The sequence below is a fragment of the Perna viridis genome, chromosome 6 (genome assembly GCF_037379345.1).
Source record: "Perna viridis isolate PV_CMFRI_1.1 ecotype Kerala chromosome 6, ASM3737934v1, whole genome shotgun sequence".
NCBI classification, from domain to species: Eukaryota; Metazoa; Mollusca; class Bivalvia; order Mytilida; family Mytilidae; genus Perna; species Perna viridis.
The window spans coordinates 18253258-18266930 of NC_142450.1; the positions used below are offsets into that span (position 1 = coordinate 18253258).

Consider the following 13673-nt stretch of genomic DNA (forward strand, 5'->3'; position numbering starts at 1 on the left):
GACCGTTAAAAAGTACACGATACTAAAAGCTGTACATTTTGTATCAGACAAGTTAAACAGTCCTTATATCATTTTGGATGTTCAACGAAAGTGTTACAATAATCCCATTGCGATCTTATTAGCGTTATCATGAAACACTAATGAAAAGAAACATATCTAATCCAAGGGGTATACATCTTATACCATCTGTCTCTAAGAGTATTGATTTTTGACAAATACCATATTCGTGTTTCATTTTCTTTATCGCGGAGTTATCGGAAATACGTTATATATAATTTTAAGCATTTATTTGTTCGACAATGATACGATCTTTCCAATAACCAGCGTTTCAATAACTTGTTAACTTTTTCCCAAAAGGCAAGAAACAGCTTCGAAATGTCCTCGTTTGCATGAGTACATCGTTTAGTTCTAATAATTGAAATGATGTATTTATTTTGTAGTGTATCACTTTTACTGTTAAGTAGGTTATGTCGCGCTATTTAAATGAAAATACATTGTTTGATGCCAAAGGGCTGGACGAATATCCGAATATTTGTCGGAAGTGTTTGTGTGAATTATGTAACATACGGATTTTATATAATGTATCTTTTAATTTCATTGTCATAGCTTTCAAACATTTCTGCCTCTCTCTAACAATAAGACCAAAATACAGTTGAAAAAATATGGAAGAAACATGCATATCGGCAACACTGAAACAACATTGACATTAATCTGGAAGCGTAAATATTTTATGCTTTAATTCTGTCCTTTTAACGAAGGTTAAATGGAATTCGAAACAAAACGATTATTGTATAGAACGAAGTTCTCCCTTTTTATTCCTATGCTTTAAATTTAATTCGTTTAATTTTTTTTTTATTAATATGAGGAATTCAAGGTTAGAAACTTTTATTGCCGTAAAATTTCGAATGTTGTTGTAAAACCTTTACATGCATAGAATCATTCATACATTCCGTTTAAGGTGGTAGACCTAAGGTAAGGAATACAACTCTTAAAAATTATTGAAACGTTTGTATTCAGCATTTTACATCAATCTCATTTAAGCATCAGACTAACTATGATTTATTTCATTCCGTTTCAAGTGAACGCTTGATAGGCTTTGGTAAAATCGAATATGATACACACATATCCCTGATTTCAAGAGTTACGTGCCTTACCCCAGGTCTACCTCCTTAATTACGTTATATATTCTACATGATATTATGTTATTATATAGCTATATTTATTAACCAATGCAAAACTTTGATTGTCATTTGACAATCCCGAACATTTTAGTATTGTTACACTGAAAGCTTTATATTACTTTTGTTGTAGGGCCTTCAGGGCTTACCTAAAAGTGTGTTACATTTGTTGATGATATCTAGATCATTAACTGATTTGTGTTTAGGGCATACGCTGGTATATTTGTTGCGCTTCAACATATCCGTTATTTGTTTCTATAATCTCAAATATCTGCCGTACAAATGCAATATGATGTTCTCGGAAAGTTGGTAATAGTGCAAATATTTATATACACATATAGGAAATGAAAGCTATAATGTTTACCAAGACACCTATATGTTTTCTTCAGCTTCTTCCGTAATAAGTTAAAATTTTAATTAAAGGTGCCTTTCCCTTTTCAAAACAACATTCAAGCATTAGAACCAATAACGATCTTTGTTTCGCCACCTTGTTTTATAATAGGTACATAAATAAATATGTATTGGTTTTGTGTCCTTGTTTTTAATAGGGACACAACTCAAATGTAGAAATTTACCAATTATAAGTAAGTAGGTGATTATTATTTATGAAAACTCCTCCTAGTGCCAATACACAGCTCTGACAATTCAAATTGATCGACAAATATGGACAATAGGACATTTAATTATATCCACAAGATTTTTTTAGTTTAAATTACAAACTATAAGCATATATATAACTCTTTCATCATAATTTGCAATTGAATATTGGACGATTCTTTCGTGCTTTGAAACGGCTTAATTGTGATCATGTGGTTCAGGGGATTTTGTTTTGCATAAAAAAGATAGAACAAATTAGCAGGAGTAACTCACTTGTAATTTGGCTGGTGACGCTGACGGAGCATCTTTCTGGAGCACTTGAAGTCACTCCCGAGTTCATTTGTAAGTGCTATAGTAGGTGTCTTTTTTATTGTATCCCAATATTTTTTTTAGAATTATATCTATGTTCTCGTTTGTCCTTCTGTTCAAATACTTGAGCACTTTCAGTCACTCCCGATTTTATTTTGTAAGTGTTTTAGTACGTGTATTTATTTTATCCAAAGACTTTTTAATGTATTTTTATCTCTCGATATCTTCTGTTCAGATAATGTAGCATTTGTTTTACCAAATTTTGTTACATATCTAGAAATAGCCTAACATTTGCGCGCGCATAGATCCATGAGTGTTTTGTGGCAGGTTGTTCAATAAAATGTGTCTTGGTTTTGATTCAATTGTGTGCTCATTGTATTTTCTATATTACGATTCAGATGATTGGGAACGACAACATTGCATTGTTAATGTTACGGCCGAAACCGGAGTATGGCCCATTCCGGAATTGTTTGCATTAATGTGCTATACAATAATGATATGGTGGCTCTATTATCCATTTCTAACCTCAAAGATTAAAGAAGAATGCTAAATTTTAATTTCGAGTCAAAAGTTAAATTCAGTATAATTTATCACCTCTTAAGGCTATTATCAAGTACTTCCGTAAAGTTATTTTTTTATATCTTTAACATATTTTCCCAAATAAAAGAACCACGTTAAAACAATTGACAAATTAAAAAGCTGCATCTATATCCCTGATTCATTTCCGTATCATAAAAAAACAGGAGACTACATTATGTTTACTTGTGAAACAGGAATCTTTTATTCTCCCAAACATGTGTTTTAAAGAACCGTTACGCTATTCATCGACTAATTTCTAATTGGAGAAAGTTCATATTAATATGTTCATATTGACTTTTACACATTTTATTCAAAGGAAAACAGACGTCTATAATCTTTTTTTCATTAGAAATCAATAACAACCCCTTGAGACAATAAATTTGATACTTTCTGACGACAACATGCTTTTTCAATTAACTCTCTTTTTAAACATACGAATCATTTAATGGTATCGTAGTTTTATTTCTCTGTTTTGATCCCAGTAATCATTCCCTTTTTAGTGTCAACCAAATGCTATTTTCCTTTACTTAGCATTTTGTTAGATACATGTCCCACTCGACTTTCAGCAATCGTTTAGTGCAAAGATTCAAAAAATAATTTATCTATTTTCATGTTAGGAGTTGTACTTCGAGACACGCGTTGAATTTGCAATATTGATATTATTGTTAAAAAGAAATAAGATAAACGGAAATATTGATTCACTAAACACACGTTCCTGTTTGAGTTCAAGTTCTTAGCAAACATCATTTAAGACAAGTAAATTTGTTCTCGACATCTGCAATCAATGTATACAAATATTATATCAAAAATGTTGTTCAAGAATTGTAAAAGTTGTCAGAAAGAAAAGGATTTATCAATAAAACTGATATTTCAGATTCATAGAATCTGACCTATGATTAAGGAAAGTTGAATTTAAACAATCTAGTTGTGTGAATTAATTATATGGTCATATAAAGTAACAATCGACACTACGACGTATACGTGCAATATCATTTTGACTTGTATTTAAAATTCAGGGTTTTTTACATACAAAAATTATCTAATAATTCAACGAAAAAAAACGAAAAAAAAAACAAGATGATGACAATTGGATGCAAGTAGGTGGAATTTAACAATGACTTATCTTGATATTGAAAAAGCCCGTCCTCAACCCCGTGCCTTCTTTAATTCTTTTTGAGGACATACGTATGTATCTAGAAAAAGTAAGATTTGAAATGTTAAAGTAAGATAGAGTCTGAATATACTTACACTTAGGAAAATAAGAAAAGTAACCAGACAAAACGACGTGTAAGCATTCGTTCAAATAACATAAAATCTAAATATAAACATTGATTTTAGACATTATCGAACTTAACAGCAAACAACAATAAAATTGTAATTTATAAAAGTGAATTATTACCAAAGTAGGGCTATAAATCGATGTTGTGATGTAATTTATTGCATTTAAAGCAAACGCGGCATTTGAACAAAAAGAATCCATTTATCGTAAGTGCGTGAATTTGTTCTGCAAAATGCCTGCTTATACAGCGTAAATGCGTGCTTCCAAATGTATTGCTATCACGACACAAGTTACAAATTAATATTATATCAATACTTCTGGGTGCATGTAAAATTTATGGTTTTCCTAAAGTTATTTTATGTTTTTGATTTATTTTTTCATAGCATGATCAATTACAGTGAAACTAAAAATACGTTTATGCGACCGTATGTAAATGTCACAATAGCCACAAATACAATAATACGTTGCCACAGAATAGTATTAAAATTTGTCCACGCTCAAAAATGGGCATTTAGTTCTCTGAATAGCATTTTCAGTGATTTAATCCTGCTATTGGAATTAAGTTGATTTTCCTAAATTTAGTTCTTAAATGATGAAACTACATTTGTATCAAATCAATTAATACGATGAAATGTATGTTTGGACATACATGTATCGAATAATAGAGGTAGACGTCTGAAAAAGGATAAAGTAAAATGGGGTGGAGAATCATGAAAATGGAAAGTGACACAGTATGACATAAATAGGAGGAACTTTTCTGCACTGAAGAAACCAGAAATTCCTATTTAAGCTGTGCGATAATTCCTTATCACACCCACGGGTTGAGACCGTATACGTGCGTTTTCAAGTAAACAAAAATGAAACACATGATTAGAAAGTACTGGAATCGGCATATCTCATAAGAAATTGCTTGTAAAATCTTTCAAACATAATTTTATCGAGAATAATCGGTGATTAATTATTTAGTGCAGTGTGTTTATGTTTTGAGATGACCCATCCTTACAACTTGGTCATGGTGTATCACTGACCATCCTTACGACTTGGTCATGGTGTATCACTGACCATCCTTACAACTTGGTCATGGTGTATCACTGACCACATTGATGCGTCTTAAGCAGTTGATAAATGTAGGTCATTTCAGACTTAAGTCGAAAAACAAACTGTAATTGAGAAAAAAAATCAAACACCAGTTTTCGTCTTGAAAGATTGGGAAATCTCAGACACCCTTTGATAAGATACAATATTTTCTCTAACTCAGCAGAACCTCGATGGAGAACTATTAAATCTAACGCTCGAGTGTTTGAGATTTCCCTATCGTGCATGCGTTCAAGTGTATGATTCTTAACATCTCGTACATGATAATTGATTTTGTTACCAGTTATATATTTAAGTATCAGTATTTGTAAGAATCAACCAAATTTGGAAATAGTAGAAACATGCATGTCTAAACCCCACCGACCTGATCATGTAATATCACTTAATGATATTTTGTTTTCTCTTTGAAAAAAAAACTGATTTGATATCTGCATCACTGGCTTTGCTCAATAATGTTTTAATGTAATGTTAGAAAAATAAGGTTTTTTGAAAGAGTTATCTCCCCTCGAAATGTTCATGTTTAATGCATTTCAATAAAATTGTAACTCAATGCATTTACATGATATTGAAAATATTCTCTTTTTTCTTGATTCAAATAGTACAAATAGTCAAATTACACTATCAAAATAATGGGTTTTTTCATACCATATTTCATCCACTGCCTGATTTTTATAGCGAATACCACTTTAAAGGCGTGCAACCTTTGTTTATATCTTTAGGAATATCAACAACAATGGCAAATAAACGACCACTTTCTTTTAGCTGACAAATGATTCTTTTGCCACTTACTTTGCTTTAGGTACGTAGTGGTCAAGTTGTTAGTCTGGTTGTTTGTTCATTGACAACTGTTTCGTTGATATGTATCATATAACAAAACACTATATGTTAGGCACGAACAACAATGCCGTAAAATAATCAAGTTTTCGTGAAATATAGGAGTTAAATTGAATGACAACAACAATTCAAGAGGCTCACTTTCATTTGATTTTTTTTACTAAAATATGTTTTACAATATGGATTCAATTGTTTGTTTTGTTTTAATGTAGCTCAACACGACATAAATCACTTATCTATGCAACTCCGTTAGATGCAACGAAATGAGGACGCCTTACAAAGTTGTCTGAATAGTCCCGAGAGTGTTAGAATGTATTTGATATTATTTAACAACATGATCATTCAATTAAGCAATTCAATTCTTCAGGGAAGATTGCATTTAGATTCATCCTATCATATGTTACATAACCTAGGTTAAGTGTCTAGAACTTGCAATCGATGTCGCCAACAAATTAACGGAAAGATTTTTTTCGCTTATCGTCCATATCAATTCAAAGAGTTGCATATCCAAGCTTTTCCTTCACAAGTAATAATTTCCGAGCTTTAATGTATTTTTTACATGTACATTCATCGACAAACTGTTTGATAAGTACAAAACAAAGATCAAAACGACTTTCCTTCATATGCTAACGAACGATTGAATTAATTTCTATCAGATGGTTCCATTTAAACTGCTTGTAAGATAAACCACATTTGAAAATTATTTAAAATTTAATATTCTATATTTTGCTTCATAACAAAAGAAATTGAATCATTTTTAAACGCAAATTCTCATTTCCTTTAAGGCATTCCAATTCATATATAATTTCAAATTTGCCTCCTTAAACACAAATAAACCCTTAATATAGAACTTTATCCTTTAATATAATGTTTCCGCACTCAGTAAGAAAATTTACAGAAACTTTATGGTTTTATAACAGTTTTGAAAATATTACTAACATAAAACATTCTAAGCATTAATATTTTATACAGGCTCTGCATATTTATGACAAAAGCTCTGTGATTTATATATCATTAGAGAACAGTCATTAACCAAATCACTAATTTATCCAAATAAAAGTAAACTAACTTATAAGGGAAAAATCTTGTTTCTTGCTACCAGCACAACAAAAAATGATAGATGTTATAAGTGTTTTATTTTAATTTTTCAAAAACAAAAAACAATTTTATTTTGCGTTAATGGGGAAAAGACTAAACTTAAACAGTGCTTGAGCCAAACTGACTATACAATGTTCAGGGTAGACACAAAGAACAAGATAGGTATTGTAGCAGGAAACAGATATATAATTTTGTTTGTCTAACCGATAAAATGAAATATTGTTTCTAATTAAGTAAAATTAATAATAATAAAACATAATAATAAATTCCTATAAAAATTGATGAGGGTCTTACCGTGATAATATTTAAAAGTTATTAGATGTATTTGTTTTATTTTCAATAGGTATATCATACGAAGTTTACGAAGTTGATTCTAGAAAGATAAAGGAAACAGATTTGGTAAGAAACAAAATTTCCTTGGAGACATTTCCTACTTCTGTAACTTTCTGTGACTTTTTATGATAAAGTGCTAAATTACTTGTTTCCCTCAGTTAGTTATATATATTTTTATTTTTTTTTTTTTTTTTTTTTTTTTTTTTTTTTTGTATTTTATCTTCCCTGTTCTACTGTCCGTAGATTTTTATTTAATTATTTCAAGGTGTGCTTTGGGTCATGCACATTCGTGAAATTCGGGTAAATAAATTTTGATTTCGTTGTATTGTCTCAAATCAAATACCGTGTTTAAAAAACATACGATTTTTTTACAATCTCTTCAAATACGTACATCACACTTGATGAACATTAAGTTAAAAGCTTTTTGATCTTATTCTCTCCTTAAATTCCAGAACCTTTTAATGTCTTTACATTGAAAGCATTTTTGGGCAATTAAAAAGGTTTAGAGCATTCTTACTGATTTTACTTTACAACTGGTTTTCGTTTACATATCGACATTTTGCTAGATTCTAAATAGAATTGACTTTTGAAACAATCACTTACCCCTTTGTTATTTTTTTTTTCAATTTTAACGCTCCACCCTAAACACAAGCAATACGATCTACAATGGGAAATTATTAAATAAATAATCTTTATCATATACAACTGCACTCTATATGAGCGGTAACTTAATTTATAAATAGTATAAATAATTTGTCACGATATATTTTTTATTCGCTTATTATATTCGAATTTAAAGAAAGTTTTATATTCCGATTACCTTTAAATCAAAGAATCGAGATATATGTTCAATTCGTATATTATAGTCAAAGGTAAAAAATCAAGTAATAGCTTTCCCTAAAAGTTAACCGTCTCTCAGCTTTAATGGTAGTTAAACGATACTTAATACATTGACTTTTACGATATTGAGACAAGATTTCTGTTGGTTACATACTTGCTATGTAATTGAAGATGAAAATGTTACTATAGTTGTCAACAAAAGAAAATTAAATTGAGCTAGTGAGGAAAAGAATGAATTAATGAAGCAGTAACAAAAGATAACTTATTTTTCGTTTGTTATTGTAAATACTTGGCTAAATGTAGGAGTCTCAACTAAAACTGCTCAATGAGAATCGGTAATCTCATGAACGAAATTCCTCCTAGTGAAAGTAGTATATTCAACAGGTGACTTACGAAACTGATAATTTTGGATTAATTGTGTTGGTGTGAAGATATAAATGTTTACCTTAGACTAGACATGGAAAACAAATGAAACACAACAAAGAACATAACGTAACTTAACATTTACAAACAAAGTAACAAAAGTGTACTCGCAAGTGAGATTCCTCTAAAAAATGGGAGCATGGAGCAGATGCGCCGGTAGGGGAAGCGTCCTCTGCTTTATGGAAACACCCGCCGAATTGTTCATAAAAAGTCAAGTCCAGGGTGGACGACAGAGGAAGGGTCTATCATTATTCGATTGTAAAACGACATTTGGTTGGGATTATGGCGAATAATTTTGAAAAGTCTGTCTACAACGGTTAGGAAGAGAGGAAACGAACATCTGCTGCTGTATGGAGCTTTTGAAGGACGTCAATTGTAGAGTGTTCACAAATATATTATGGACGGACGGTTGCGTTACTATATCCCAACTTCGCAATTTTGTAGGCGAGGGGATGATAAGACAGATAGCATATTCCTTTTTAATTATCTGTAATAGATGTTGTTTTTTTAACTGTTTTGTTTTGTTTTGTTTTGTTTTGTTTTGTTCTGTTCTGTTTTGTTTTGTTTTGTTTTTTGTTTGTTTTTTGTTTTTGTTTTTACTTTGTGTAAAGTTTCATTCAAATTCATGATGTTATTTACAAGATATGCTTACGATAAATGTGGACCAAAACTGTTAAATTCTAATTATACATTTGTAATGAAATCATATTTGTTCATGCGTATCATTATATGGTGTCGTTTAATTCAGTTGAGTTTCCCTTTAAATTGGACGACTTGGGGCAAAGAGAAATATTCATCAAATCGTTAAAGTCTTATTATTTTACTCTTATGATATTTGAGGATAAGTTGATTTTGATGGGTATCTTCATATGGAGACTTTCCTTTCGTAAAGTTTCGTTAAATGTGTGCATCAGTAAAGGATGACTTATGAGAGGTGTGAAAAGCGCGAGAAGTGTAGCTGCATCGTGTATTTTAGGTAGACTCCGTATATTTCGGTAACACGTTTCGGAATTTTTTCATCAAAAAATATTTTTAAACACACGCATGATAGTTACGTTTGTCTAAGTTATTTTAAGTAATAGTCATCTCTAAAGAACTTTTTTTTTTCTGTCTTCTTATCTTTTCTATTGTTCGGGTTTACCTAGTTTAAAAGCCGCCTTTCTGTGCCGAGTGCGGATTCTCATCCTCATTTCAGCCAAACAAAAGACTTCCCAAATCAGCAGCCGTTATTTTCTTGACTGTTACTCATGTTATGCGACTGGTTCCCCGTGTTTAGCTGTCAATTTATTTATTCCCTCTCGCATGCGAGATGGGAATTATTATATTCCAATTACCTCTGATTCAGTGAGTAATCAAGAGAACCAAGGTTATAGCGGTAATCAAAGGAAAATAATGCAATCCAGGGACAAAGACCAGACAAAGAATCGAGGGCATCGAGAAACAAACTAATTTACTGATTACGTATTTTGTTTCTTTGACCCCATTGGTAGTTTTTCCTCAAGTAACTATGAACTAAGCACGTACATAACGTAGAGCCCTGTTGTTCCGAAAATTGGTTGATAGGTCATTTTATTTCTTTTGTTCAATATTTAAAACACTTGCATTAGTAAATGTTAACCGATATCATCAGAACATTGTAAATGCAATTTTCCATTCCACAGGTGCGAAAGCATGATAATGAAAACAAATATTGTACGATTTGCCGATGTGTTGACTATTCGTCATTGGGTAAAACCATTTTTCCAAATAACCGAAGCAGCTATATGCAAATAATAACCAAACATAAAACTTTCATTTGCCATTGATGAAATTATCAATGACCAATATGCAAATGAAGATCCATGATGGAAAATAAAAAATCCCTTCATGAAAAGATAAACAAAAGTGTACAAAAATGTTACCTTAGCTCCCGTAACCTTCTATGATGATAAAGAGAATCAGTAGATCTGTAGAATCTACTGACTCTCTAAATAACAATACACATACCCTGGGAGCTTATCAGTTACATTGTCTTTTTCAATTGCTTTATGTGATTAATGAAAATACACATACAGTTCTCCACTTATCATCAGCTTTCACTTACTTATCCTATAAAAAAAATTAAAAAATTAATACCAAAGAAAAAGAGTTAAACCTTATCAAATCAGTCAAGTCGCATCGTAATTAAAGACTAAGACAAATATTTTTGAATGAATATCGTTTAAGTTCAACATATTAGCTTTAATTAAATATTTATTTTTGGTTAAAAATAAGACCCATCCAAATCTAAGAATTTACCATATATATCAATTGTAGCTTCTGGTTGATAGAGAACTTTTCACCTCAACACATTACCTCATCTTGTCATGATTGCGCTATATGAACAATTTATACATTGGTTCTATTGTTGTAATGGTGAATTCATTCTTGCCAAATAAACAAATGTTTACTGAAAGGTAAACACTAGCAAAAGAGTAAAAATATAGCGTTGGTAATGTACTAGCACTTGCCAACGTTTGGTGTATAAGAATGATCAAGTAGATCGATATTGTATCGTCAGAAGTCATTAAAATGATAAATATACTTTTACAGCACGCATCGGTTGCACAAAAGTGGTGTAAATATTCCTTAAAGACAAATGCCCTTATAAATAAGGTTCCCGTCTAGAGGCCTCAGAGCAACAATAACCTCTAAATAGCCTTTATCCAAACAATAAAAGTCAGCAAGTAAGACCAGACAGTGTTATGTTCATCATTGATATTTGTGCCAAAATAAACATAAAGCTGTAATTTATGGTGTCTTATATTATATCTAATGCACCGTTATTGTCAGAAAACCAATTTTCATGCCTCTAAGAAATAGTTATTTCCCTGATAGAAACCTATGGTTTATTAATATTTAAGCATAAAGACCACTTAGAAGTAATAAAAAAAGTTTTTTTTAATTTGTTTTAAAACAATCATTTTCTGTGTTTTAATTGCCTCTCATTGAAATCTTCATTTGTGTAAATTATCTCATAAAAGTTCATAAAAAATAGAAAATTAAAATGCGCACAAAGATAATAAACACGTGACTATTTTCTAATCATTGGTTGATTGATTTAACAGATGTACAACGAAACACAGCTCTAATTCGAATTTTGAATAAATTTTCAGAATATTTTAATTAATATGGTCCCTTAACCGATCCGCGCAAACATATGACCAATCAGACTCATTGATCGCTGATGGAACGATAACCGGTGACCGGTAACGGATCTGATCGCAATTTTATAATATATAATGACGGATGATCGGTTTATGTTTATTTCAGAATTTCCATTGGGACGAATAAAATATGATTCAATATTCAATTTATTTTGAATTTAAGATGTTAAATCCACATTTTATATTTTGTTAAGAATAAATCAAATGTCAAATTAAAGTTTACGTTTCGCGAGACTTAGAGCAAGTCACCTCTCGTTCACATATTGCTTCGAAACCTTAAAAATTTAGATGCGGCACATTATTTTTATCCGTAAAAATGAATTATACCGAAATCGGAGCATTTTGAAGTTTTCGCGGGAAAATCTGTCGTAACTTAACAGCCGCTTTCTAATGGTCTTGAAATTCTAAAATTAGTTTCAGCATGTCATTTGCACCCTAGCAACCAAACTATATCTTAATCATAGCATTTCAAAATTTTTGCGAAAAAATTGGGTGCCATGGTAACACTGACTTTCGTCTCTTCTTGATATGTCAAAATATTAGAAGTTCGGTATGTCAGTATTACCCGAAAAACCATATTTCATTCAAATTTGGAACATTTTGAAGTTCTGGCGGAAAAATTGGTTTCCTTGGAAACGACAACATATCGTTATCGTTTTATTTTATTTTATTGTTTTATATTTTATTTTGTCATAATCCTGTTCGGAATATTCAACTCCACCTCTGTACCAAATTTCAAATTCCGAGTTTTGCAATGTCCTATATTTTTTTACTTTTTTAAATGGCTGCCGTTCTCGTAGTTTTGACAACTTTAGGTACAACCTCATATATTGCCGGAGATTTGTACAAAGTTTCATAAGAACTTGCCTGATGGTTTCATTGATTGGATAATAATAATAATAATAATAATAATAATAATAATTATAATAATAATAATGATAATAATAATAATAATAATAGCAATAATAGTAAATGAAGTAATCAAATAAGTTGCCGATACTTCAATCGGTAACTTGATAAAGTTTATCAATTGTTGTTTAAATCTTTTGGATTATGTAAATTCGTGTAGAAATTAATAAACGTGACCACGGAACCAATAACATATATTTACCCCTCAGTGGTCACGTGTTGCGAGCAACTGTTTAATGGATCGATGACCGAATCACAATTAGGTTAAACGGATCGGTTCAGGTATAGTAACATCCTATTAAAATGACCCCATTTAAACACAAAACCATGCTCCTTATGCTCTAAATGTTTAATCTGTTTCGGAAAGTATTTTAAAAACTCTATACGCAAGTGCTGAAAGGATGTGTCCATGATGAAAGAAAACTGACGTTAAGGAATGAAAAGTCAACGCGTTTGTCGTATAGCAAGGGAAATAGTAGAAATTAGAGTTGGGAAATCATCAGTCTTGATGATATAAAGTTCCGATAGTTATCTAGCATTGAAAGTTTCTTGAAGATCGTTAAAAAAAAGATTTATTAAATTTGAAATAACATGTGATGTATAAATCTTTAAAAAAATCAACAGGCAAAAAATAAAGAATTGAACTACTTTGTGGCTAAATAGAATGAATTAAAGGACTATTTAACTTTCTGTCTAGCCTTGCTAAACCAAGTTAAGTAAAAATAGTAGCTGCTGATTTCTCATTTTATCTTCTTCATACATTCTACAAACAATTGCATACGAAAAGTTTTGCCCATGGTATGATCCGACATATTAATTCTTGAGAATCTCACTAGACCAAGTCTTTGTTCAAATTATTTTGACTTAAAAGAATATGCACATTCTTACAATAGCGAATGACGTGTTTTTGCCCATATTTTGGATTTCATCAATACGTATTACTACTATGAAAGGCTATTGAATTTAAAATGATCCTTTGCTTCGGTTAGGTAAGGTACTTATATTCTAATATAT

At 30.8% G+C, this 13673-nt stretch overlaps 1 protein-coding gene across 3 annotated transcripts in view; it reads left to right on the top strand.

Annotated features, from left to right (window-relative positions):
• The window catches only part of LOC148613927 (suppressor of lurcher protein 1-like), a 189477-nt gene that overhangs the window by 2906 nt on the left and 172898 nt on the right, over positions 1-13673 (top strand). For all 3 annotated transcript variants that reach the window (XM_088587632.1, XM_088587637.1, XM_088587636.1), the window contains exon 2: positions 7313-7368. The gene's annotated coding sequence lies outside the window, so the exon portion shown is untranslated. The remainder of the gene's footprint in view (positions 1-7312; positions 7369-13673) is intronic.